Here is a 24,317-nt window from a genome sequence, read left to right as displayed (position 1 = left end):
TCTTCATTCAAGCAATTTATATTTCTTGCAGTTTAAGTTACCGCAATTTACATTTCTTGCACTTTAAGTTTCAGTCATTTAGTTTTTTATTCTTTAAGATTCAGTACCTTTACTTTCAAGTCTTTTTAATTTCTGCAAATTATCCCTCTCCCTTTACATTTCTTGCTATTTACTTACTGTTGCATACAAAATCACTCAACCAATACTTGATTCGCTTGACTAAATAACCACTAAACTAAAATTGCTCAATTCTTCAATCCCTGTGGGATCGACCTCACTCCAGTGAGTTTTATTACTTGATGCGACCCGGTACACTTGCCGGTGAGTTTTGTGTTGGATCGTTTTCCACACATCAAGTTTTTGGCGCCGTTGCCGGGGATTGAAATAGATTGACAATGATTAAGTGAATTGGAGGTCTAGATCAAGCACTTTTTCTTTTCTGTTTCTTTAATTTTTAATTAACCACTAACTGTTTGAATTTTTGTTTAAGCTAACTAAAACTTCACTCTAGCAATAGATTGAAGTGTCACTGGTTTTGTGTGTTTCTTGTGTTTTGTTTATATGACAGATACAAGAAGAGCTATACCCACCTTTCATGAACAAGACGAACGAACCATCAGGAGATTAGGAAGAGCTAAAAGAGGGAAAAACATTGTTGGAGAGGAGGAGTCAGAAGAAGAATTTCAAGACATGGAGGAACGTTCAACCAATCCACCAGAAGAAGGGGCCAACAATAACCCACAACAGAGGAGAGTACTGGCCTCCTATACATTTGCAAATGCTAGACATTGTGGGAGTAGCATTCTTACCCCTAATGTCAATGCAAACAACTTTGAACTGAAGCCACAACTCATCACATTGGTCCAAAACAATTGCTCTTTTGGAGGAGGGCCATTGGAGGACCCGAACCAACATCTATCCACTTTATTGAGGATCTGTGACACAGTTAAAAGCAATGGAGTGCACCCTGACATATACAAGCTGCTGTTATTCCCATTCTCTCTCAGGGACAAAGCCACTCAATGGCTAGAAACATTTCCAAAGGAGAGCATCAACACTTGGGATGATTTGGTAAGCAAGTTTCTTGCCAAATTTTACCCTCCTCAAAGGATCATAAGATTGAAGACTGAGGTGCAGACATTCACTCAGATGGATGCTGAAAATCTATATGAGGCATGGGAAAAATATAAGACTCTGCTGAGGAAATGTCCACCAGAGATGTTCACTGAGTGGGACAAGCTGCAAAACTTCTATGAAGGACTTATTCTGAAGGCTCAAGAGGCACTTGATCACTCAGCTGGAGGATCATTGCAATTGATGAAAACCACAGAGGAAGCTCAAAACCTCATTGATATGGTGGCCAATAACCAATATTTCTTTGCTCACCAAAGGCAACGCCAACCCTCACAGAGGAAGGGAGTGCTAGAATTGGAAGGAGTGGATACAATTTTGGCTCAACACAAAGTGATGCAGCAGCAGATTCAGCAACAATTTGAGCAAATGGCCAAGAGAATTGATAGCCTACAGGTTGCATCAGTGAGTGTCATAAGCCAACCATAAACTCCTTGGGGGCAGAATGAAGAGAACCAAGAAGAACAGCAACAAGAGCAAATGCACTATATGCACAACTAAAATTCTAGATCAAATGAGGTGTATGGTGACACCTACAATCCATCTTGGAAGAACCATCCAAACCTTAGGTGGGGAGATAATCACAACCAGAATCAACAACCATGGCAGAGAAACTCAGCTCAAAACACTCCAAGAAACAACCAAAATCACAGCCAGCAGCCAACTAACCAAAATCCTTACAGAAAACCTCAAAACAATTACCCTAACCTTAGCCATCATGCATCCAACAACCAAGTCTCCAACCAAAACACCTACCCTCAACCCTCAACACCCTACAATCAACCAATCTCACAAGAATCTCATAGAATTACCAACTTGGAGCTCCTAATGGAAAAGTTGATGAAGAACCAAGAAATGACAACAAAGAACCATGAAGCCTCCATGAAGAGCCTAGGGAGGCGGATTGAACAAATCTCCAAGCAGATTTCTATTGAGAGACCTTCAAGCTCACTACCAAGTGACACTATTCCTAATCCAAAAGAGGAGTGCAAGGCAATACAGCTATGGAGTGGAAAAATCCTGGTGAAAAATGAAGAAGCAACCAAGAAGCCAAAGGAAAGTGACAAGAAACAAGCTGAAGAAGAGAAAGCCAATGATGAGGATGCAACAGCAAGCAAGCAAACTCAAAATCAGGCTCAAGAAAAGGATAAGCAGCCACAAAATTTGAGAAAAAGGAAGCAGAATATGGGAGAGCCGGCTCCAGGACAGCAGCAAGTGGAGAAGAGCTTTACACCTCCATTGCCATATCCTCAAAGGTTCAACAAGGAGACTAAAGACCAACACTTCCCTAAATTTCTCAAATTCTTCAAGAAATTGGAGATCAACATCCCCTTGGCTGAAGCACTTGAACAAATGCCCCTGTATGCCAAGTTCCTGAAGGAGCTCATCAACAAGAAAAGGAGTTGGGGTGAGAAGGAGACTGTAATGCTCACTGAAGAATGCAGTGCACTAATCGGAAAAGGACTCCCTCCTAAGCTTGAAGATCCTGGAGGTTTCTTCCTACCTTGCACCATTGGAATTCTATTCATCAACAAGGGGATGTGTGACTTAGGAGCAAGCATAAATCTAATTCCATCCTCTTTAGTGAAAAAGCTTGGCATAGGAGAGGTGAAGCCAATACAGATGTCCTTGGAATTGGTGGACCAATCAGTGGTATATCCCAAAGGGGTGATTGAAAACCTTTTAGTTAAGGTTGACAAGTTCATCTTTCCTACAGACTTTGTGATCCTGGATTCAACAGAGAATGAGAATGACTCCATAATACTTGGTCGACCATTTTTGGCCACTACTAGAGCCATCATAGATATAGAGCAGGGAGAGCTAACCCTCAGGATGCATGAGGAAAGCATTACCTTGAAAGCGTTTCAAGAATCACAAATTAATGAAGAAACAAGCAAGACAAGTAGTGACTATCTTCCAAGGCAAGCAACCAACAACACAGTAGAGCAGAAGAATGAGCAGGTACAAGGAGGAGAAGGAATTCAAAAAGAAGCCGTAATGATAAACAAAAAGGGAGGTATCACAACTCAAGCCACTGTCAAGGAAGAAAGATCAACAAGAAAAAAAAAGAAAAACAAGAAGAAGGCTTACAAAGGGTGGAAGAATAAAAAAATCCCAAATGAAGGATTTTCCAAAGGTGACAAAGTGAAATTAGTATATCAACAACTGGGAACAGAAGATCACTACACTGTCAACCAAGTACTCTCTCTTGAGCACATTGAAATTGAGCATCAAGGCACACAAAGGAAGCTTACAATGAGAGGGGACAAGCTCCGACATTTCAACCATCAACCACCCTAAGGGGATCAATGTCAAGCTAGTGACAATAAAGAAGCGCTTGTTGGGAGGTAACCTGGTGCACGAAATTGTGATCAATACTTTTCAAAACATAAACAATCCCTAGTAATGGCTCCAAAGACTTGGTGCTCAATACCATGGCATAAACACAACTTCGCACAACTAACCAGCAAGTGCACTGGGTCGTCCAAGTAATAAACCTTACGCGAGTAAGGGTCGATCCCACGGAGATTGGTGGTATGAAGCAAGCTATGGTCATCTTGTAGATCTCAGTCAGGCAGACTCAAATGGGTATAGTGATGAACGAATAAAGCATAAAGATAAAGATAGAGATACTTATGTATATCATTGGTGTAAGAGCTTCAGACAAGCGTATGAAGATGCCTTCCCTTCCGTCTCTCTGCTTTCCTACTGCCTTCATCCAATCCTTCTTACTCCTTTCCATGGCAAGCTCGTGTAGGGTTTCACTGTTGTCAGCAGCTACCTCCCATCCTCTCAGTGAAAATACGTCCCTGATGCTCTGTCACATCATAGGCTAATCATCTGTCGGTTCTCGTTCAGGCCAGAATAGAATCCATTGATTCTTTTGCGTCTGTCACTAACGCCCTAGCCTGCTAGGAGTTTGAAGCACGTCACAGTCATTCAATCATTGAATCCTACTCAGAATACCACAGACAAGGTTAGACCTTCCGGATTCTCTTGAATGCCGCCATCAGTTCTTGCCTATACCACGAAGACTCTGATCTCACGGAATGGCTGGCTCGTTTGTCAGGCGAGCACTCGGTTGTCAGGCGATCAACCATGCATCGTGTTATCAGGAATCCAAGAGATATTCACTAAGCCTCAGATGCTTGTAGAACAAGAGTGGTTGTCAGTCACCTTGTTCATGAGTGAGAATGGTGATGATCCGTGACGATCATCACCTTCATTAAGTTGAAGAACAAGTGATATCTTGGACAAAGAACAAGCGGAATTGAATATAAGAACAATAGTAATTGCATTAATACTCGAGGTACAGCAGAGCTCCACACCTTAATCTATGGTGTGTAGAAACTCCACCGTTGAAAATACATAAGCATAAGGTCTAGGCATGGCCAAATGGCCAGCCTCCCAATGATCTAAGATAGCATACAATTCAAAGATAGCTACCCCGATATCTCAATACAATAGTAAAAGGTCCTACTTATAGAAAACTAGTAGCCTAAGGTGTACAAAGATGAGTAAATGACATAAAAATCCACTTCCGGGCCCACTTGGTGTGTGCTTGGGCTGAGCAATGAAGCTTTTTCGTGTAGAGACTCTTCTTGGAGTTAAACGCCAGCTTTTATGCCAGTTTGGGCGTTTAACTCCCATTTAGGTGCCAGTTCCGGCGTTTAACGCTGGAATTTCTTGAGGTGACTTTGAACGCCGGTTTGGGCCATCAAATCTTGGGCAAAGTATGGACTATCATATATTGCTGGAAAGCCCAGGATGTCTACTTTCCAACGCCGTTGAGAGCGCGCCAATTGGGCTTCTGTAGCTCCAGAAAATCCACTTCGAGTGCAGGGAGGTCAGAATCCAACAGCATCTGTAGTCCTTTTCAGTCTCTGAATCAGATTTTTGCTCAGATCCCTCAATTTCAGCCAGAAAATACCTGAAATCACAGAAAAACACACAAACTCATAGTAAAGTCCAGAAAAGTGAATTTTAACTAAAAACTAATAAAAATATACTAAAAACTAACTAGATCATACTAAAAACATACTGAAAACAATGCCAAAAAGTGTATAAATTATCCGCTCATCACAACACCAAACTTAAATTGTTGCTTGTCCCCAAGCAACTGAAGATCAAATAAGATAAAAAGAAGAGAATATGCAATGAACTCCAAAAACATCTATGAAGATCAGTATTAATTAGATGAGCGGGGCTTTTAGCTTTTTGCCTCTGAATAGTTTTGGCATCTCACTCTATCCTTTGGAATTCAGAATGATTGGCTTCTTTAGGAACTCAGAATCCAGATAGTGTTATTGATTCTCCTAGTTAAGTATGATGATTCTTGAACACAGCTACTTATTGAGTCTTGGCCGTGGCCCAAAGCACTCTGTCTTCCAGTATTACCACCGGATACATACATGCCACAGAGACATAATTGGGTGAACCTTTTCAGATTGTGACTCAGCTTTGCTAGAGTCCCCAATTAGAGGTGTCCAGGGTTCTTAAGCACACTCTTTTTTGCCTTGGATCACAACTTTATTTCTTTCTTTTTTCTTTCTTTTTCTCTTTCTCTCTTATTTTTTCGTTTTTTTTTTTCGTTTTCTCCTTCTCTTTTTTTTTTGTATTCACTGCTTTTTCTTGCTTCAAGAATCATTTTTATGATTTTTCAGATCCTCAGTAACATGTCTCCTTTTTCATCATTCTTTCAAGAGCCAACAATTTTAACATTCATGAACCACAAATTCAAAAGACATATGCACTGTTCAAGCATACATTCAGAGAACAAAAGTGTTGCCACCACATCAAACTAATTAAGCTCGTTTTAAAGATGAATTTGAAATCCTGTACTTCTTGTTCTTTTATGATAAAAACAGTTTTCATTTAAGAAAGGTGATGGATTTCATAGGACATTCATAACTTTAAGGCATAGACACTAAGACACTAATGATCATAAGACACAAACATGGATAAACATAAAGCATAATTTTCGAAAAACATAAAAATAAAGAACAAGGAGATTAAAGAACGGGTCCACCTTAGTGATGGCAGCTTATTCTTCCTCTTGAAGGTCTTATGGAGTTCTTGAGCTCCTCAATGTCTCTTCCTTGTCTTTGTTGCTCCTCTCTCATGATTCTTTGATCTTCTCTAATGATGATGGAGTGTTCTTGATGCTCCACCCTTAGTTGTCCCATATTGGAACTCAACTCTCCTAGGGAGGTGTTAATTTGCTCCCAATAGTCTTGTGGAGGAAAGTGCATCCCTTGAGGTATCTCAGGGATCTCTTGATGAGAGGGGTCTCTTGTTTGCTCCATCCTTTTCTTAGTGATGGGCTTGAGGTCATGCCTTCTCAGTTGAACCGGCTTTGGATGCCATAAATGGTTATGGAAAAACTAAAAGCAATGCTTTTACCACACCAAACTTAAAAGGTTTGCTCGTCCTCAAGCAAAAGAAGAAAGAAGAGAGTAGAAGAAGAAGAAATGAGGAAGAAGGGAATGACTTTGTGTTTCGGCCATTAGGGGAAGAAGTAGTGTTTAGGGTGTGTGAAAATGAAGGAGTGATGAGGATAGTGGGATTTGATAGGTGGGGGTTTTTTAGGGAAGAGGGAATGAGGTGATTGGTGAATGGGTGAAGAAGAAAGAGAGAGTGGTGGGGTTGGTGGGGATCCTGTGGGGTCCACAGATCCTAAGGTGTCAAGGAAAAGTCATCCCTGCACCAAATGGCAATCAAAATCACGTTTTGTGCCAAATCTGGCGTTAAACGCCGGGCTGGTGCCCATTTCTGGCGTTTAACGCCAGGTTCTTGCCCTTTCCTGGCGTTTAACGCCAGTCTGGTGCCCCTTTCTGGCGTTAAACGCCCAGAATGGTGCCAGACTGGGCGTTAAACGCCCAACTGCTAGCCTCACTGGCGTTTAAACGCCAGTGAGTTCTTCCTCTAGGGTGTGCTATTTTTCTTCCTGTTTTTCATTCTGTTTTTGCTTTTTCAATGGATTTTGTGACTTCTTATGATCATCAACCTACAAAAAACATAAAATAACAAAAGAAAATATATAAAGTATAATCATTGGGTTGCCTCCCAACAAGCGCTTCTTTAATGTCAGTAGCTTGACAGAGGGCTCTCATGGAGCCTCACAGATACTCAGAGCAATGTTGGAACCTCCCAACACTAAACTTAGAGTTTGAATGTGGGGGTTCAACACCAAACTTAGAGTTTGGTTGTGGCCTCCCAACACCAAACTTAGAGTTTGACTGTGGGGGCTCTGGTTGTCTCTGATTTGAGAGAAGCTCTTCATGCTTCTTCTCCATGATGACAGAGGGATATCCTTGAGCCTTAAACACATAGGATTTTTCATTCACTTGAATGATCAGTTCACCTCCATCAACATCAATCACAGCCTTTGCTGTGGCTAGGAAGGGTCTGCCAAGGATGATGGATTCATCCATGCACTTCCCAGTCTCTAGGACTATGAAATCAGTAGGGATGTAATGGTCTTCAACTGTTACCAAAACATTCTCTACAAGTCCATGAGCTTGTTTTCTTGAGTTGTCTGCCATCTCTAGTGAGATTCTTGCAGCTTGTACCTCAAAGATCCATAGCTTCTTCATTACAGAGAGAGGCATGAGGTTTACACTTGACCCTATGTCACACAGAGCCTTCTTGAAGGTCATGGTGCCTATGGTACAAGGTATTGAAAACTTCCCAGGATCTTGTTTCTTTTGAGGTAATCTCTGCCTAGACAAGTCATCCAGTTCTTTGGTGAGCAAAGGAGGTTCATTCTCCCAAGTCTCATTTCCAAATAACTTGTCATTTAGCTTCATGATTGCTCCAAGGTATTTAGCAACTTGCTCTTCAGTGACATACTCCTCCTCTTCAGAGGAAGAATACTCATCAGAGCTCATGAAAGGCAGAAGTAAGTCCAATGGAATCTCTATGGTCTCATTTTGAGCCTCGAATTCCCATGGTTCCTCATTGGGGAACTCAGTGGATGTAAGTGCACGCCCATTGAGGTCTTCCTCAGTGGCGTTCACTTCCTCTCCTTCCTCTCCAAATTCGGCCATATTGATGGCTTTGCACTCTCCTTTTGGATTTTCTTCTGTGTTGCTTGGAAGAGTACTTGGAGGGAGTTCAGTAACTTTCTTGCTCAGCTGTCCCACTTGTGCTTCCAAATTCCTAATGGAAGACCTTGTTTCAGTCATGAAACTTTGAGTGGTTTTGATTAGATCAGAGACCATGGTTGCTAAGTCAGAGGGGTTCTGCTTAGAATTCTCTGTCTGTTGCTGAGAAGATGATGGAAAAGGCTTGCCATTGCTAAACCTGTTTCTTCCACCATTATTGTTGTTGAAACCTTGTTGAGGTCTCTCTTGATTCTTCTATGAGAAATTTGGGTGATTTCTCCCTGAAGAATTATAGGTGTTTCCATAGGGTTCTTCTAAGTAATTCACCTCTTCCATTGAAGGGTTCTCAGGATCATAGGCTTCTTCCTTAGATGAAGCATCCTTAGTACTACTTGGTGCATTTTGCATTCCAGACAGACTTTGAGAAATCAAATCGACTTGTTGAGTCAATATTTTATTCTGAGCCAAAATGGCGTTCAGAGTATCAATCTCAAGAACTCATTTCTTCTGACTAGTCCCATTGTTCACAAGATTCCTTTCAGAAGTGTACATGAATTGGTTATTTGCAACCATTTCAATGAGCTCTTGAGCTTCTGTAGGCGTCTTCTTCAGATGAAGAGATCCTCCAGCAGAGCTATCCAAGGACATCTTGGATAGTTCAGATAGACCATCATAGAAAATACCTATGATGCTCCATTCAGAAAGCATGTCAGAAGGACATTTTCTGATTAATTGTTTGTATCTTTCCCAAGCTTCATAGAGGGACTCTCCATCCTTCTGTCTGAAGGTTTGGACTTCCACTCTAAGCTTACTCAATTTTTGAGGTGGAAAGAACTTTGCCAAGAAGGCATTGACTAGCTTTTCCCAAGAGTCCAGGCTTTCTTTAGGTTGTGAGTCCAACCATATTCTAGCTCTGTCTCTTATAGCAAAAGGGAATAGCATAAGTCTGTAGACCTCAGGGTCAACCCCATTAGTCTTGACTGTGTCACAGATTTGCAAGAATTCAGCTAAAAACTGATGAGGATCTTCCAATGGAAGTCCATGGAACTTGCAATTCTGTTGCATTAGAGAAACTAATTGAGGCTTAAGCTCAAAGTTGTTTGCTCCAATGGCAGGGATAGAGATGCTTCTCCCATAGAAGTCGGGAGTAGGTGCAGTAAAGTCACCAAGCACCTTCCTTGCATTGTTGGCATTGTTGTTGTTTTTGGCTGCCATGTCTTCTTCTTCTTTGAAGAATTCGGTCAGGTCCTCAATAAAGATTTGTGCCTTAGCTTCTCTTAGCTTTCGCTTCAAGGTCCTTTCAGGTTCAAGGTCAGCTTCAACAAGAATGCCTTTGTCTTTGTTCCTGCTCATATGAAAGAGAAGAGAACAAGAAAATATGGAATCCTCTATGTCACAGTATAGAGATTCCTTGAGGTGTCAGAGGAAGAAAAATGGAAGACAGAGGTAGAAAATTCGAACTTATCAAAGAAGATGGAGTTCGAATTTTGCATTAAGGAATAGTGTTAGTCCAGAAATAGAAGGATGTGAGAAGAAGGGAAGTAATTTTCGAAAATTAAGTAAAAGATTTTGAAAACATTTTGAAAAACACTTAATTGATTTTCGAAAATAAGAGTGGAAAAGAAATCAAGTGATTTTTGAAAAAGATTTTGAAATTAGAAATCAAAAAGATTTGATTGAAAACTATTTTGAAAAAGATGTGGTTAAGAAGATATGATTGGTTTTAAAAAGATGTAATTGAGAAGACATGATTTGAAAACAATTTTAAAAAGATTTGATTTGAAAACAATTTTAAAAAGATCTGATTTTAAAAATTAATGACTTGCCTAACAAGAAAAGATATGATTTAAACATTAAACCTTTCTCAACAGAAAAGGCAACAAACTTGAGATGTTCAATCAAATCATTAATTGTTAGTAAGTATCTTTGAAAAAGGAAAGAAATTGATTTTGAAAACATTTGATTGAAAAGATATGATTTGAAAAAGATTTGATTTTGAAAAACTTTGAAAACTTGAAAAAAAAATTGATTTGAAAAACAAAATCTTCCCCCTTTGCCATCCTGGCGTTAAACGCCCAGAATGGTGCACATTCTGGCGTTTAACGCCCAAACTACTACCCTTTTGGGCGTTAAACGCCCAGCCAGGCACCCTGGCTGGCGTTTAAATGCCAGTCTGTCTTCTTCACTGGGCATTTTTGAATGCCCAGCTTTTTCTGTGTGATTCCTCTGCAGTATGTTCTGAATCTTCAATTCTCTGTATTATTGACTTGAAAAGACACAAATTAAAAATATTTTTGGATTTTTAATAATCAAAATGCAACTAAAATCAAATAACAATGCATGCAAGACACCAAACTTAGCAGTTTGTATACTACTGACACTAACAAGATGAGAATGCACATGAGAAACAACAAAACACTCAAGTCAATAAAGTTCAAAGATCAAAACAAGGAAATCATCAAGAACAACTTGAAGATCAATGAAGACACATGCATGAATGCAATAAGAACAGAAACATGCAATTGACACTAAACTTAAGATGAGACTCTAGACTCAAACAAGAAATATTTTTGGATTTTATGATTTTGTAAATTTTTTGTGCTTTTTTCGAAAATTAAGTGAAAAGGAAAATAAAGGTATCAAAATTCTTAATGAGAATTCCAGGAATCATGCAATGTTAGTCTAAAGCTTTAGTCTAAAGGAATTAGACATGGCCGGCCAAGCTTCAGCAGGACATTGCATTCAAGATCTAAATTGATGAGAATCAATCAGCCTTGGTGATGATAAGAACATCACCTTGAAACACTAGAATTCATTCTTAAGAACTCTGAAGAAACATACCTAATCTAAGCAACAAGATGAACCGTCAGTTGTCCATACTCGAACAATCCCCGGCAACGGCGCCAAAAAACTTGGTGCACGAAATTGTGATCAATACTTTTCAAAACATAAACAATCCCTAGTAATGGCTCCAAAGACTTGGTGCTCAATACCATGGCATAAACACAACTTCGCACAACTAACCAGCAAGTGCACTGGGTCGTCCAAGTAATAAACCTTACGCGAGTAAGGGTCGATCCCACGGAGATTGGTGGTATGAAGCAAGCTATGGTCATCTTGTAGATCTCAGTCAGGCAGACTCAAATGGGTATAGTGATGAACGAATAAAGCATAAAGATAAAGATAGAGATACTTATGTATATCATTGGTGTAAGAGCTTCAGACAAGCGTATGAAGATGCCTTCCCTTCCGCCTCTCTGCTTTCCTACTGCCTTCATCCAATCCTTCTTACTCCTTTCCATGGCAAGCTCGTGTAGGGTTTCACTGTTGTCAGCAGCTACCTCCCATCCTCTCAGTGAAAATACGTCCCTGATGCTCTGTCACAGCATAGGCTAATCATCTGTCGGTTCTCGTTCAGGCCGGAATAGAATCCATTGATTCTTTTGCGTCTGTCACTAACGCCCTAGCCTGCTAGGAGTTTGAAGCACGTCACAGTCATTCAATCATTGAATCCTACTCAGAATACCACAGACAAGGTTAGACCTTCCGGATTCTCTTGAATGCCGCCATCAGTTCTTGCCTATACCACGAAGACTCTGATCTCACGGAATGGCTGGCTCGTTTGTCAGGCGAGCACTTGGTTGTCAGGCGATCAACCATGCATCGTGTTATCAGGAATCCAAGAGATATTCACTAAGCCTCAGATGCTTGTAGAACAAGAGTGGTTGTCAGTCACCTTGTTCATGAGTGAGAATGGTGATGATCCGTGACGATCATCACCTTCATTAAGTTGAAGAACAAGTGATATCTTGGACAAAGAACAAGCGGAATTGAATAGAAGAACAATAGTAATTGCATTAATACTCGAGGTACAGCAGAGCTCCACACCTTAATCTATGGTGTATAGAAACTCCACCGTTGAAAATACATAAGCATAAGGTCTAGGCATGGCCGAATGGCCAGCCTCCCAATGATCTAAGATAGCATACAATTCAAAGATAGCTACCCCGATATCTCAATACAATAGTAAAAGGTCCTACTTATAGAAAACTAGTAGCCTAAGGTGTACAGAGATGAGTAAATGACATAAAAATCCACTTCCGGGCCCACTTGGTGTGTGCTTGGACTGAGCAATGAAGCTTTTTCGTGTAGAGACTCTTCTTGGAGTTAAACGCCAGCTTTTATGCCAGTTTGGGCGTTTAACTCCCATTTAGGTGCCAGTTCCGGCGTTTAACGCTGGAATTTCTTGAGGTGACTTTGAACGCCGGTTTGGGCCATCAAATCTTAGGCAAAGTATGGACTATCATATATTGCTGGAAAGCCCAGGATGTCTTCTTTCCAACGCCGTTGAGAGCGCGCCAATTGGGCTTTTGTAGCTCCAGAAAATCCACTTCGAGTGCAGGGAGGTCAGAATCCAACAGCATCTGCAGTCCTTTTCAGTCTCTGAATCAGATTTTTGCTCAGATCCCTCAATTTCAGCCAGAAAATACCTGAAATCACAGAAAAACACACAAACTCATAGTAAAGTCCAGAAAAGTGAATTTTAACTAAAAACTAATAAAAATATACTAAAAACTAACTAGATCATACTAAAAACATACTGAAAACAATGCCAAAAAGTGTATAAATTATCCGCTCATCATAACCCAACCTGAGGTAGTTTTCTTTTCATAGCTTTTTCAATAAAAATGTTGAATAATTGGTATCCATTGCAAGAAGCTAAGTTTGGTTTTGCACACCAAAACAATTTAAGGGAGAATGAAGGATTCTAAGTTTGGTGTCTCACCAAAATCTGATTTAAAAGAACATTCTCACTTCCTGCATAAGGCTAGCTCCAAGCAATCAAACAGATTATTCAACTACTTAACTACTTTCTAGTTCTAATTCCATAACCTTTAGCAAGGACACAAGATTTCACATATGGTTAAGTTGATGCATGAAAAATAGTGGCAAGGAACTAAGTTTGGTGTTCACACACCAAAGTAAGTTCAAAAAGCCATAATCATTTTTAGACTAACCAATTGCACAAAGGCTTGAGAAGCACTCTGATTTAGGCTGAAAAAGGAATGCTGATGCTGTTGGATTCTGACCTCCCTGCACTCAGAATGGAATTTTTGGAGCTACAGAAGTCCAATTGGCACGCTCTCAATTGGGTTGGAAAGTAGACATCCAGGGCTTTCTAGCAATATATAATAGTCCATACTTTGCATGAAGATAGACGACGTAAACTGGCGTTCAACGCCAGTTCTATGTTGCATTCTGGCGTTCAGCGCCAGAAACAGGTTGCAAGTTAGAGTTCAACGCCAGAAACAGGTTACAACCTAGCATTCAACTCCAGAAATAGCCCAGGCACGTGAGAAGCTTAAGTTTCATCCCTAGCACACACCAAGTGGGCCCCAGAAGTGGATTTCTGCATTATCCATCATAGTTTACTCATTTTCTGTAAACCTAGGTTACTAGTTTAGTATTTAAATAACTTTTAGAGACTTATTTTGTATCTCATGACATTTTAGATCTGAATTTTGTACTTTTTGATGGCATGAGTCTCTAAACTCCATCGTTAGGGGTAAGGAGCTTTGCAGCGTCTCAATAAATTAATGCAATGATTTCTGTTTTCCATTCAAACACGCTTGTTCCTATCTAAGATGTTCATTCGCGCTTCACTATGAAGAAGGTGATGATCCGTGACCCTCATCACCTTCCTCAATCCATGAACGTGTGCCTAACAACCACCTCCGTTCTACATTAGATTGAATGAGTATCTCTTAGATTCTTTAATCAGAATCTTCGTGGTATAAGCTAGAATCCATTGGCAGCATCCTTGAGAATCTAAAAAGTTTAAACCTTGTCTGTGGTATTTCGAGTAGGATTCTGGGATTGGATGACTGTGACGAGCTTAAAACTCGTGAGTGGTGGGCGTAGTGACAGGCGCAAAAGGATCAATGGATCTTATTCCGACATGATCGAGAACCGACAGATGATTAGCCGTGCTGTGACAGAGCATTTGGACCATTTTGACTGAGAGGATGGGAAGTAGCCTGATGACAAGTCATCATATACCCTTTTTTTAAGCTAATTTCACTTGTTTCAGTAGTTTTTATGCACTTTCTTGCACCATAAGTAAGCAATTTAGAGTGGAATTGCATGTTTTATTTGAATCAAACAACCACCATTTAATTGATGCTAAATCATGAGATTTAAGCTAAATTTAATTGATTTTTAATTGATTTATAAACCTTGTGAATTTAGTGATACTTTGATTGGTTGTTTTGATTATTTGTAGGTGAAGAAAAGAAGAAAAGAATAAAGCTTGGCTTAAGAAAGTGTGGCCCAAGGAAGAAAAGAGTGTAGCGCATGGAAGGGAGGAAGCCATACTGCCCTCTACAAGAGCACACTGCCCTCCAAGGGAGCACAACAATGAACCAAGCATTCAAGGCTTCACTGCCCTGCCCTCCTTGAGGGCGGAGCATAATTCTAGGCCAAGAAATAAGGGAAGGAAAGATTCTGCCCTGCCCTCCTCAAGAGCAATTTCGGGCTCCTCATGGAAAAATTCAAAGAAATTGTTCTCCAAGTGCCATCCATGGGTTTCGAACCAAGCTCAAAAGGGAAGGAAGTAGCGTTCAAATGGAAGGAAAACAAGCCAAAATCAGCTTGTTTTCAACCTCCAAGGATCGAACACAAGACCTTGAGGAAGCAAGAAATTAGGCGCTACCTTGGCGCCAAGAAAACCAAGAAAAAAAAGGGGCAACAAAAGCCATCCAGCAAGTTTCGAACTTGGGACCTCACCCAAGAACAAGGAAAGCTTGCGCTGCCCTGCCCTTGTGGAGGGCAGAGCAACATTCCTTGGTGCATGGCGCACAATTTGGCACGGCCAGCATGCACACATTGACGCGCAACAAGGGAGCTTGGGCGCGCAGCTTGGACGAACCATGACAACATTGCCCTGCTCTCCACAAGGGCAGGGCAGCATCCTGATGCCCCTCCCAAATTTGGCACGCTAGTTGGATCCACATGTAAGGCTTCCCTGCTCTGCCCTCCACAAGAGCAGAGCAACCTCTTGGGAGCAACATGGGCTGAATTTCACTCAAAAATCCAACTTAATTCACTTCTTCACCATATCAAAAAGCCCACTCAAAATTCTTAGATCCACAATCGAAAGTGTATAAATAGGTGTTAGTTAGGATTAGAAGGGAGCTTACTTTCATTTTTGAATTTTCATCCTTAGTCAACTTGAGAGCACTTTTCATTTTCTGTTTTGGAACTTCTGGGTTTTCAATTTCCACTTTCTGTTTTCTGCAAAATTGGCTTGAGAATTGGAGGAGATAATTTACTTCTTCTTCCTCTAATCGTTTTGTTTTCTTTACTGGGTTTTGTTTGAGTCTTGAGTGTGAAGAATTGAGGAACTTCTGTCTCAATCTCCATTTAAGATCTCTTTAATTTTCCTACTGCATAATTGAGTTAAATTCAATTTTCTTTACTGCTTCAATCTTCAATTTCTCTTTACTTGCTTTGTGAACTTGGATCTAGGAAGGCAATTGAGATCTAGACTCTGCTATCTAGTCTCTGGAGTTCTGAGATCTGATTCTCTCTTTTTGGTTCTTCTGCTGAACCACTGCTGCAATCAAATTTTCATTTCTGTTTGAGATCTAGTTAATTTCAAATCATCTCTTGCTTTGATAATTGTTGCAATTTAATTTCCCTTGCTTAGATTCTGAATTCCCAGTCCTTAAATCCCTTCTTCATTCAAGCAATTTATATTTGTTGCACTTTAAGTTATCGCAATTTACATTTCTTGCACTTTAAGTTTCAGTCATTTAGTTTCTTGTTCTTTAAGATTCAGTTCCTTTACTTTCAAGTCTTTTTAATTTCTGCAAATTATCCCTCTCCCTTTACATTTCTTGCTATTTACTTACTGTTGGATACAAAATCACTCAACCAATACTTGATTCGCTTGACTAAATAACCACTAAACTAAAATTGCTCAATCCTTCAATCCCTGTGGGATCGACCTCACTCCCGTGAGTTTTATTACTTGATGCGACCCGGTACACTTGCCGGTGAGTTTTGTGTTGGATTGTTTTCCACACATCATAGCCATTGACAACGGCGATGCCCTACATACAGCTTGCCATGGAAGGAGCCTTGCATTTATGAAAGTGAGAAAGCATTATGTTGCAGGAATTCAGAGGACAAAGCATCTCCAAAACTCCAACATATTCTCCATTACTGCATAATAAGTATTTATTTCATGCTCTTTTACTTTTTACAATTAAAAATAAAAATTATTATTGATATTATATCCTGACTAAGAATAATGAGATAACCACAACTTGCTTCAAGCCAACAATCTCCATGGGATTTGACCCTTACTCACGTAAGGTATTACTTGGACGACCCAGTGCACTTACTGGTTAGTTGTGCGGATTACAAAAGTATGATTGCAATTTCGTGCACCAGTAACCAATTTACTAGTGGATTATTTTTGTTATTTTGCCGGTGAATCCGACGGTACTCAATGTTTTTCTTGTAGTGCAAGATGAAAATATTGATGAGCTCAAGAGTTTCGTACATAGTGACTATTTAGATGACCCTACATATTTGAGCCATTTAGAAGGTCGAGAAATTTTAGCTCCAACTATTAATGTTGTTAAAGAAGTAAATAATTACATGCTCTCTTTGCATAAAAATGAATTCAAAACATACCCAAGTTCTGATTTTCCCTGTTTTGAGGAAGGAACTAATGATACTTATGCTAGCATGCATACTCTAGAATTTTTAGCAACTATTAAATCTCTTAGACTTCCAAATCATAAATTGCATTTTAACCAAGATTGTCTTGTTATGCTTATAAAAACTATTGATAATTCTGTCGAGTTATGTAATGGAACTAGATTAATCATTACAATACTCGAAAATAAGGTCATTGAAGCAAATGTTTTAGCAGCAAATAACATTGGTAAAAAACTTTACATTTTAGGATGACATTGACTCTATTAGATAGTGGATTACCATTTAAATTCCAGCGTAGACAATTTCGTTTGATACTCTCTTATGCCTTTATTATAAACAAAAATCAAGGACAATCACTAAATCAAGTGGGGTTGCTTCTTAAACCGCTTGTATTTACATACTATCAACTTTATGTTATAGTTTTTGATGCGTTCGTATCTTTAGTAGCTTTTCTTCATAGAGTTAATTACAATTCCTTTCATCTAAACTGATTAATTTAAGATATCATTTGCTACTAATATGTTTTCTAAGTGCTTTCAAGAAAATCCAGAAAAAAGAGAAGAAAAACTAAGTAGCCAAGGAAGCACCATCTAAAGGCAAGAAAAGGGAGCAGTATGCAACAACAAGCTTGTAACGTTTAAAGTCATGCAACCATGTAAACCAAGTAGTGTGCAATGCCATTACAGGCGTGCAACGCCTTCGAGAAGGCTCAAGGCTGGCATCCCACACTACAAGCATGGTGTGCAATGCCATTAAGGAGGAAGGGAGCTGGCGTGCCACGCGAGGAAAGTAGCGAGCAACACCTTCAGTCCAAGGGAGAAGTGGTATGCAACGCCTTCAAAGGCTTCCCAAGAGTGGCGTGTAATGCCACAAACTAGCATGTAATGCCCCAAAGAAAATAAGTGGTGTGTAACGCCACCTATGGAGTTACACGCCTCCAAAGTCCTGGAAGCCATGCAAGTTGGCTTGCAACGCCACCATCAAGGGTGTGCCACGCCAAGGATGAGAAGAGGATTGGCGTGTAACGCCTTAGACCCCTGAGAGGTGCACCAACTTGGCACCCAGGCGTGGAACTCCGCCAAGCCCAACCAAGATTGGCTTGCCATGCCAAGGCCCAAGTGTAACGTTAAGCAAGTCCACTACCCTGGAAGTATGGGTGGAAAAAGGCCAGGCGGCCTGCCAGGAGCCTGTAGCCTGGCCTGTGTTTTGCCTGGTCTGGCCTGACCTGTTATAGAATAGGCATAGGCTTAGGCTCTTATAAAAGCCTTATTATGTTAATAGGTCAGGCCTAGGCTCACTAATTAGGCTTATTGCCTGTGAGGCCTGCTTGGACCTGTTAATACATAATTACATATATAAATAATTTTTTTATTATTAATAAAATTATAAAATATTTTAAATTTATTATATTTAATTATAAATAGTTTTGTATGTTTTAAATACTTTAAAATTTAAAATTTTTTATAAATATTAAATATGACATATTACATTTAAATATGCTTATTAAAAAATAAGTTTTTTTAAATAATATTTTTATTTTTGTAAAAAAAAAAATTATCAGGCTTTTTAACAGGTTTCAGTTCAGGCCAGGCTGAATAACAGGCCAGGCTTAGTACTTTAAAAAAAGCCTATAACAGGCTGCAGGCCAGATTCAGGCCAATTGACTACATGACAGGCCAGACCTGTTAAGAGCAAAGCCTGGTCTGGCCTGGCTTGTTTCCACCCCTACCTAGAAGGTGCAAATTCAATCAAGGCTGTAGAAAATTCTGTTAGGATATAATTTGATTTGAATATGTTTTAATTAGGATTTGAATTGTTGTTGTTAATTATCTTATTCTTCTTAAAAGATGAGATAAGATTTAGTTTTGAATTTGAATTTTAGGTAAACCTAAGATATAAATAAGTGACATTGTTCACAGGAAAGAGATCTGGAACCCTAGCCGTATCTCTTCACCTTTGTTTTTCATCTTTTTTCATGAGTCATTAATTTCTTTGTTAAGGGGTTAGGAGCTCTGTTTATATTTTTATGGATTATTAATCTAAATTTTATTCTATTTTAAAGTATTGCATTGATCTATTTTTAAAATTGAGTTTTCATTCTTCATTCTTTAAAGGTTAGTAGTATTGAAAAATATGCTAATTCTATTTTGATTTCTGTTTATTACTTTGGAAAATTTAATATCAAAATTACAGCTTGAAAACTCTTTCTCGTGACTTTTTAATTTGACTAGGAATAGTATTTTAAAAAGTGTTTGACGTTTCCTTTCTTTTAATTCTCAATTGTTTAGGACTAATTTAAATACGTGATATATAATTCGACCTAGAAGTACTTTTGAATTTTAATTAAAACTAACTCAGTTTTGTTCTAAACCTCTTTTCCTAATCGGTTGGCCAAGAAATTGGCGATCGATTAATGAAAGATAAATTGATGAGCTAAAAAAAAAATTGAGATTCAATTACTTATGATTTATCGTAAAAAAGTCTTTGCATGCATCAAAATAGATAAACATAAGATTTGATCTTTTTAGGAACTAAATATCTCCAAAACCCTTGACACTCTCAACCAATGCCTTCTCTCAATCAATTAATTGCACGTTCATCACTATCTCTTTACTAATTCCAGCATTCAAGATTTAGTCCAACTCTCACATTTAAGTTCAATCGATTCGATTAGCGATTAAATTCCATATTTATTTGTTTAATCTTTAAATTCTCGTAAAAACAATATTTATTCACTGTAATATTACTTGAACGATCTAGTGTATTTGTCGGTATTTGTCAACTTTAGTTTTTGCTCTTGAATTACTAACAAGAATGGAATAAAGAATCTTATTTGTCTTTATAACTCAAGCAACTGCACCAAAACAAACAACGTGGTTTATCGTGAAGTATTCAAGAATATTTGATTTCATCTTGCAATTTTTATTGTCAACCTACTACATTGAAATTGGTACTGTAAACTAAACTTTTTTCTGGATTTATTGTTTACTAATTAAATTACTTATTCTAGTAGTTTTAAATTTTACGATATAAATTTTCTTACCGAAATTAAGAAAATAATATTTCGTTATAATAATTCCTTTTGCTAATAGTGTCAATATTTGATATTTACAGGATTTGGAGCAAGAACTATTTTAATTATACATGCTATCTAAACTTATAAACGGTAGTGGATGCTATCAGATTGTATTTTTATAAATTAAAATTATTAACTTTCAATGTTTCTCTTCAATTCTATAATATATTTTTTCAACAATTAGACTTTACTTTTACTAGAAATTTAATTACAGTGGTTCTTGTAGATTATTCATAACGTCTGCGCATCGTGCCCGCCGGGGGAAGGGACACTGCTAGTTAATATATAAGTATTGATCATCCTGTCAAAACTTTATAATTATATTTTCTGTTTCGAAAATTATTTGAAATTAGATTTTTTTCGAGTCTGGACGTATGGTCTAAGTTTTTTTTAGGAGCAGTGTCCGATTTTTTTATTTTCGAGGTACTGCCGGCTGAGTTTTTTGTGAGGAGGTTGAGAATGGTATTTACAAGAGATTTCGATATTTAAATTAGCAAATAGAACTAGACTCATGTCGCCGTATCCAACCTCTATAAAGTTGGATAGAAGTAGATCAAAAGATATCTATAAATTAGACTTTATTCATTTTGAACCTGATTAAATTGTGAATCACTGCATAAACACTTTTCAACTCTCATTACTCTTAATCTAATCTAATAAGCTTTAAATTTGAAAGGTAGAATTGGCTTTTGCACTTTTCTTTTGTGTTTATCAAATTTTTTATTTTAAATATTATAATAATTTATTTTTTTTATTTTTTGTCAATTTAAATTTTTAACTAAATAATTTATGATATAATACTAAAATTTTTATATTTTGAATTTAATTTAATTTTATATTACAAAATATTAACATAAAAAATAAAAATTATTTATACAAAAATTCACGTAAATTTTAAAGAAGACTTTTGAGTGAGGAATGTAATAAATATATAATCATTATTTATGTGTTTCTATCAACTTATTTTAAATTTTAGGATAAAAGTATTTTGATAGCATTTTCTACCCCTTTTTTCTTTTATCTTTCTTTTTTTATGAAAATATTATTTAAATATATTTTTTATTGTTATCTATAGGTATTATTTTTTTACTAATATTTATCGATTTTATCAAGTTTTTATAATACACATGTTAATATTATTATTAGTTTAAAATTTTAAATATTTTATTTTAATAAATACAAAATAAAAAACTAAAAATAAAATTTTTTATTTTTTTATTTTTTCTAATTAATAACTTTAATCTATGTCCAAAGTTAGTAAAATCTTTTTTTATAATAAGTAAAGAAAAGATTTATTCATTGAGATATTTCTATCCGGTTCACTTAAGACTTGGGACAGTATTTTGGTGTGAACTTGCGTCATTCGAGGATGACTAGGGCTACTTTTAGTAATATTCTAAATAAGATTATAAGGGCGCCTTGTTGGCTGGAAAGGCAGGATCCTTAACAAAGCGGAAAGATTGTGTTTTATCAATTTAGTGGCCTCATCTATTCCTATTTATAACATGCAAATGTCTCTCTTCCCAGTGAGTGTTTGTAATAATATCTCTTCCATGATACGCAAATTCCTTTGAAAAGGGCAGGTTGATGGGAGAGGGATGAGTTTTGTTAATTGGAAAACGGTAATCACCCCTAAAAAATATGGTGAACTTAGAGGAAGAGATCTTCGATGGTCTTATATTTTCCTTCTAAGTAAGTTTATTTGGCACCTTCACAACTCATCGGAAAAACTTTGGGTTCAACTTGTCACAAATAAATACCTTTCGAATAGGGAGGTAAAAATTCTTCATTTTTCTAATAATGCATTCCCCTTTTGGAAGGGTATTTATAAAGTCTTCCAAGTCTTGCAAGATGGCTATTCCTGGAGTACTGGTCCTCCTCACCAATCTTTCTAGTATGATGGTTGGAGATTTGAAAGGTCCCTTGCTGACGTTCTTTCCTTTGTCCACATCTCAGATGTTAAGCTGAGTCTTCAGGATATATGGGAGAATGGTACTTGGAATTTGGATCGGGTTTGCACCATGATTCCAGAGGAGGTGAGACAATATTTTGGCTTATAGTATGGATCTTCAAGTTGGAATTAGCACTGGTTGGTTTTGGAATGCATCCTCTTCAAAGGTTTACACCTCAAAATGTGGCTATTATTGGTTGTGCAAGAGGAATTTAAATTGGGATAATCAAAGTAATTGGTTGCGGTTTTGGCGCTTGAAGGTCCCTAAAAAGTATAAGTTGTTGGTCTAGCTTTCTCTCCATCAAGGATTACCTACTGCTTCTTTTCTTTTTCGGAGAGGCCTTACCTCTTTGGATCTTTGTCCTTGGTGCAAAACTAGCCCTGAAATTGTGTTTCACTATCTTCATGATTGTCCTATGTCCTGCAATATTTGGCAAAGTTTGAATTATGATAAGGTGAACCTTGATTTATTACTTTGGATTTTGTGAGAAAAGAATTGTAATGCTTATCGCTTTTTCTCTGCTCTATGGTGGATATGGAGGGAGAGAAACAATGCTATTTTCAATCCTTCAGATCCTTGGACTCCGGATAAGGTGGTTGTTCTAAACCATGCCTCTGAGAGTATGTTACACAAGATTTTTACCTTACAACAAGCTTCTTGCCTGTCTCCCTTGATTATGAACTGGAACCCTCCTGCTCATGGCTCTGTCAAAGTCAATTGTGATGCTAGCAAACTTGATGCTGATGGTGCTCTTGGCTTCGGTTGTGTTATCTGAGAATGGCACGGTGATGAGCGGATAATTTATATGCTTTTTGGCATTATTTTTAGGTAGTTTTTAGTAGGATCTAGCTACTTTTAGGGATGTTTTCATTAGTTTTTATGCTAAATTTATATTTCTAGACTTTACTATGAGTTTGTGTGTTTTTATGGGATTTCAGGTATTTTCTGGCTAAAATTGAGGGACCTGAGCAAAACTCTGATAAGAAGGATGACAAAGGACTGTTGATGCTATTGGAATCTGACCTCCATGCACTCGAAATGGATTTTCTGGATGCTGAAGAACTCCAAATGGCGCGCTCTTAACGGCATTGGAAAGTAGACATCCAGAGCTTTCCAGTAATATATAATAGTTTATACTTTATTCAAGATTAGAGGACGTAAACTGGTGCTCAACGCCAATTCCATGCTGCATTCTGGAGTCAAACGCCAGAAACACGTCACGAACCAGAGTTGAACGCCAAAAACACGTTACAGCTTGGCGTTCAACTCCAAAAGAAGCCTCTGCACGTGTAAAGCTCAAGCTCATCCCAAGCACACACCAAGTGGGCCCCGGAAGTGGATTTCTGTATAAATTACTTACTTCTGTAAACCCTAGTAGCTAGTCTAGTATAAATAGGACATTTTACTATTGTATTAGAAGTCTTTTGACAATATAGTCTTTTGACAATCCTGGATTTTATTTTTGATCCTGTGATCACATTTTGGGGGCTGGCCATTCGACCATGCCTGGACCTTCATCACTTATGTATTTTCAACGGTGGAGTTTCTACACACCATAGATTAAGGGTGTGGAGCTCTGCTGTACCTTGAGTTTCAATGCAATTACTACTATTTTCTATTCAATTCAGTTTATTCCTTTTCTAAGATATTCGTTGCACTTCACCATGATGAATGTGATGATCTGTGACACTCATCATCATTCTCACCTATGAACGCGTGACTGACAACCACTTCCGTTCTACCTTAGATCGGGCGCATATCTCTTGGATTCCTCAATTAGAATCTTCGTGGTATAAGCTAAAATTGATAGCGGCAATCATGAGAATTCGGAAAGTCTAAACCTTGTCTGTGGTATTCCGAGTAGGATTCAGGGATTGAATGACTGTGACGAGCTTCAAACTCGCGATTGTTGGGCGTGATGACAAACGCAAAAGAATCAATGGATTCTATTCCGACATGATCGAAAACCGACAAATGATTAGCTGTGTCGTGACAGAGCATTTGGACCTTTTTCACTGAGAGGATGGGATGTAGCCATTGACAACGGTGATGCCCTACATATAGCTTGCCATGGAAAGGAGTAAGAAGGATTGGATGAAGGCAGTAGGAAAGCAGAGATTCAGAAGGAGCACAGCATCTTCATACGCCTATCTGAAATTCCCACCAATGATCTACATAAGTATCTTTATCTTTATTTTATATTTTATTTATTATTATTATTTGCAAAAACCAATATAACCATTTATTATCCGCCTAACTGAGATTTACAAGATGACCATAGTTTGCTTCATACCAATAATCTCTGTGGGATCGACCCTTACT

General features: G+C 38.1%; 1 non-coding gene across 1 annotated transcript; it reads left to right on the top strand.

Annotated features, from left to right (window-relative positions):
- Positions 1–8,939: 8,939 nt before the first annotated feature.
- LOC130983487 (small nucleolar RNA R71) lies at positions 8,940–9,047 on the top strand. The gene has a single exon (XR_009087473.1). It is a non-coding gene; the product is annotated as a small nucleolar RNA R71 (small nucleolar RNA).
- The last annotated feature ends 15,270 nt before the right edge of the window (positions 9,048–24,317 follow it).

Source organism: Arachis stenosperma, chromosome 5, assembly GCF_014773155.1.
Source record: "Arachis stenosperma cultivar V10309 chromosome 5, arast.V10309.gnm1.PFL2, whole genome shotgun sequence".
NCBI classification, from domain to species: Eukaryota; Viridiplantae; Streptophyta; class Magnoliopsida; order Fabales; family Fabaceae; genus Arachis; species Arachis stenosperma.
Note: the sequence above shows the minus strand (reverse complement) of the source record. Positions and strands in the feature narration are given on the sequence as shown.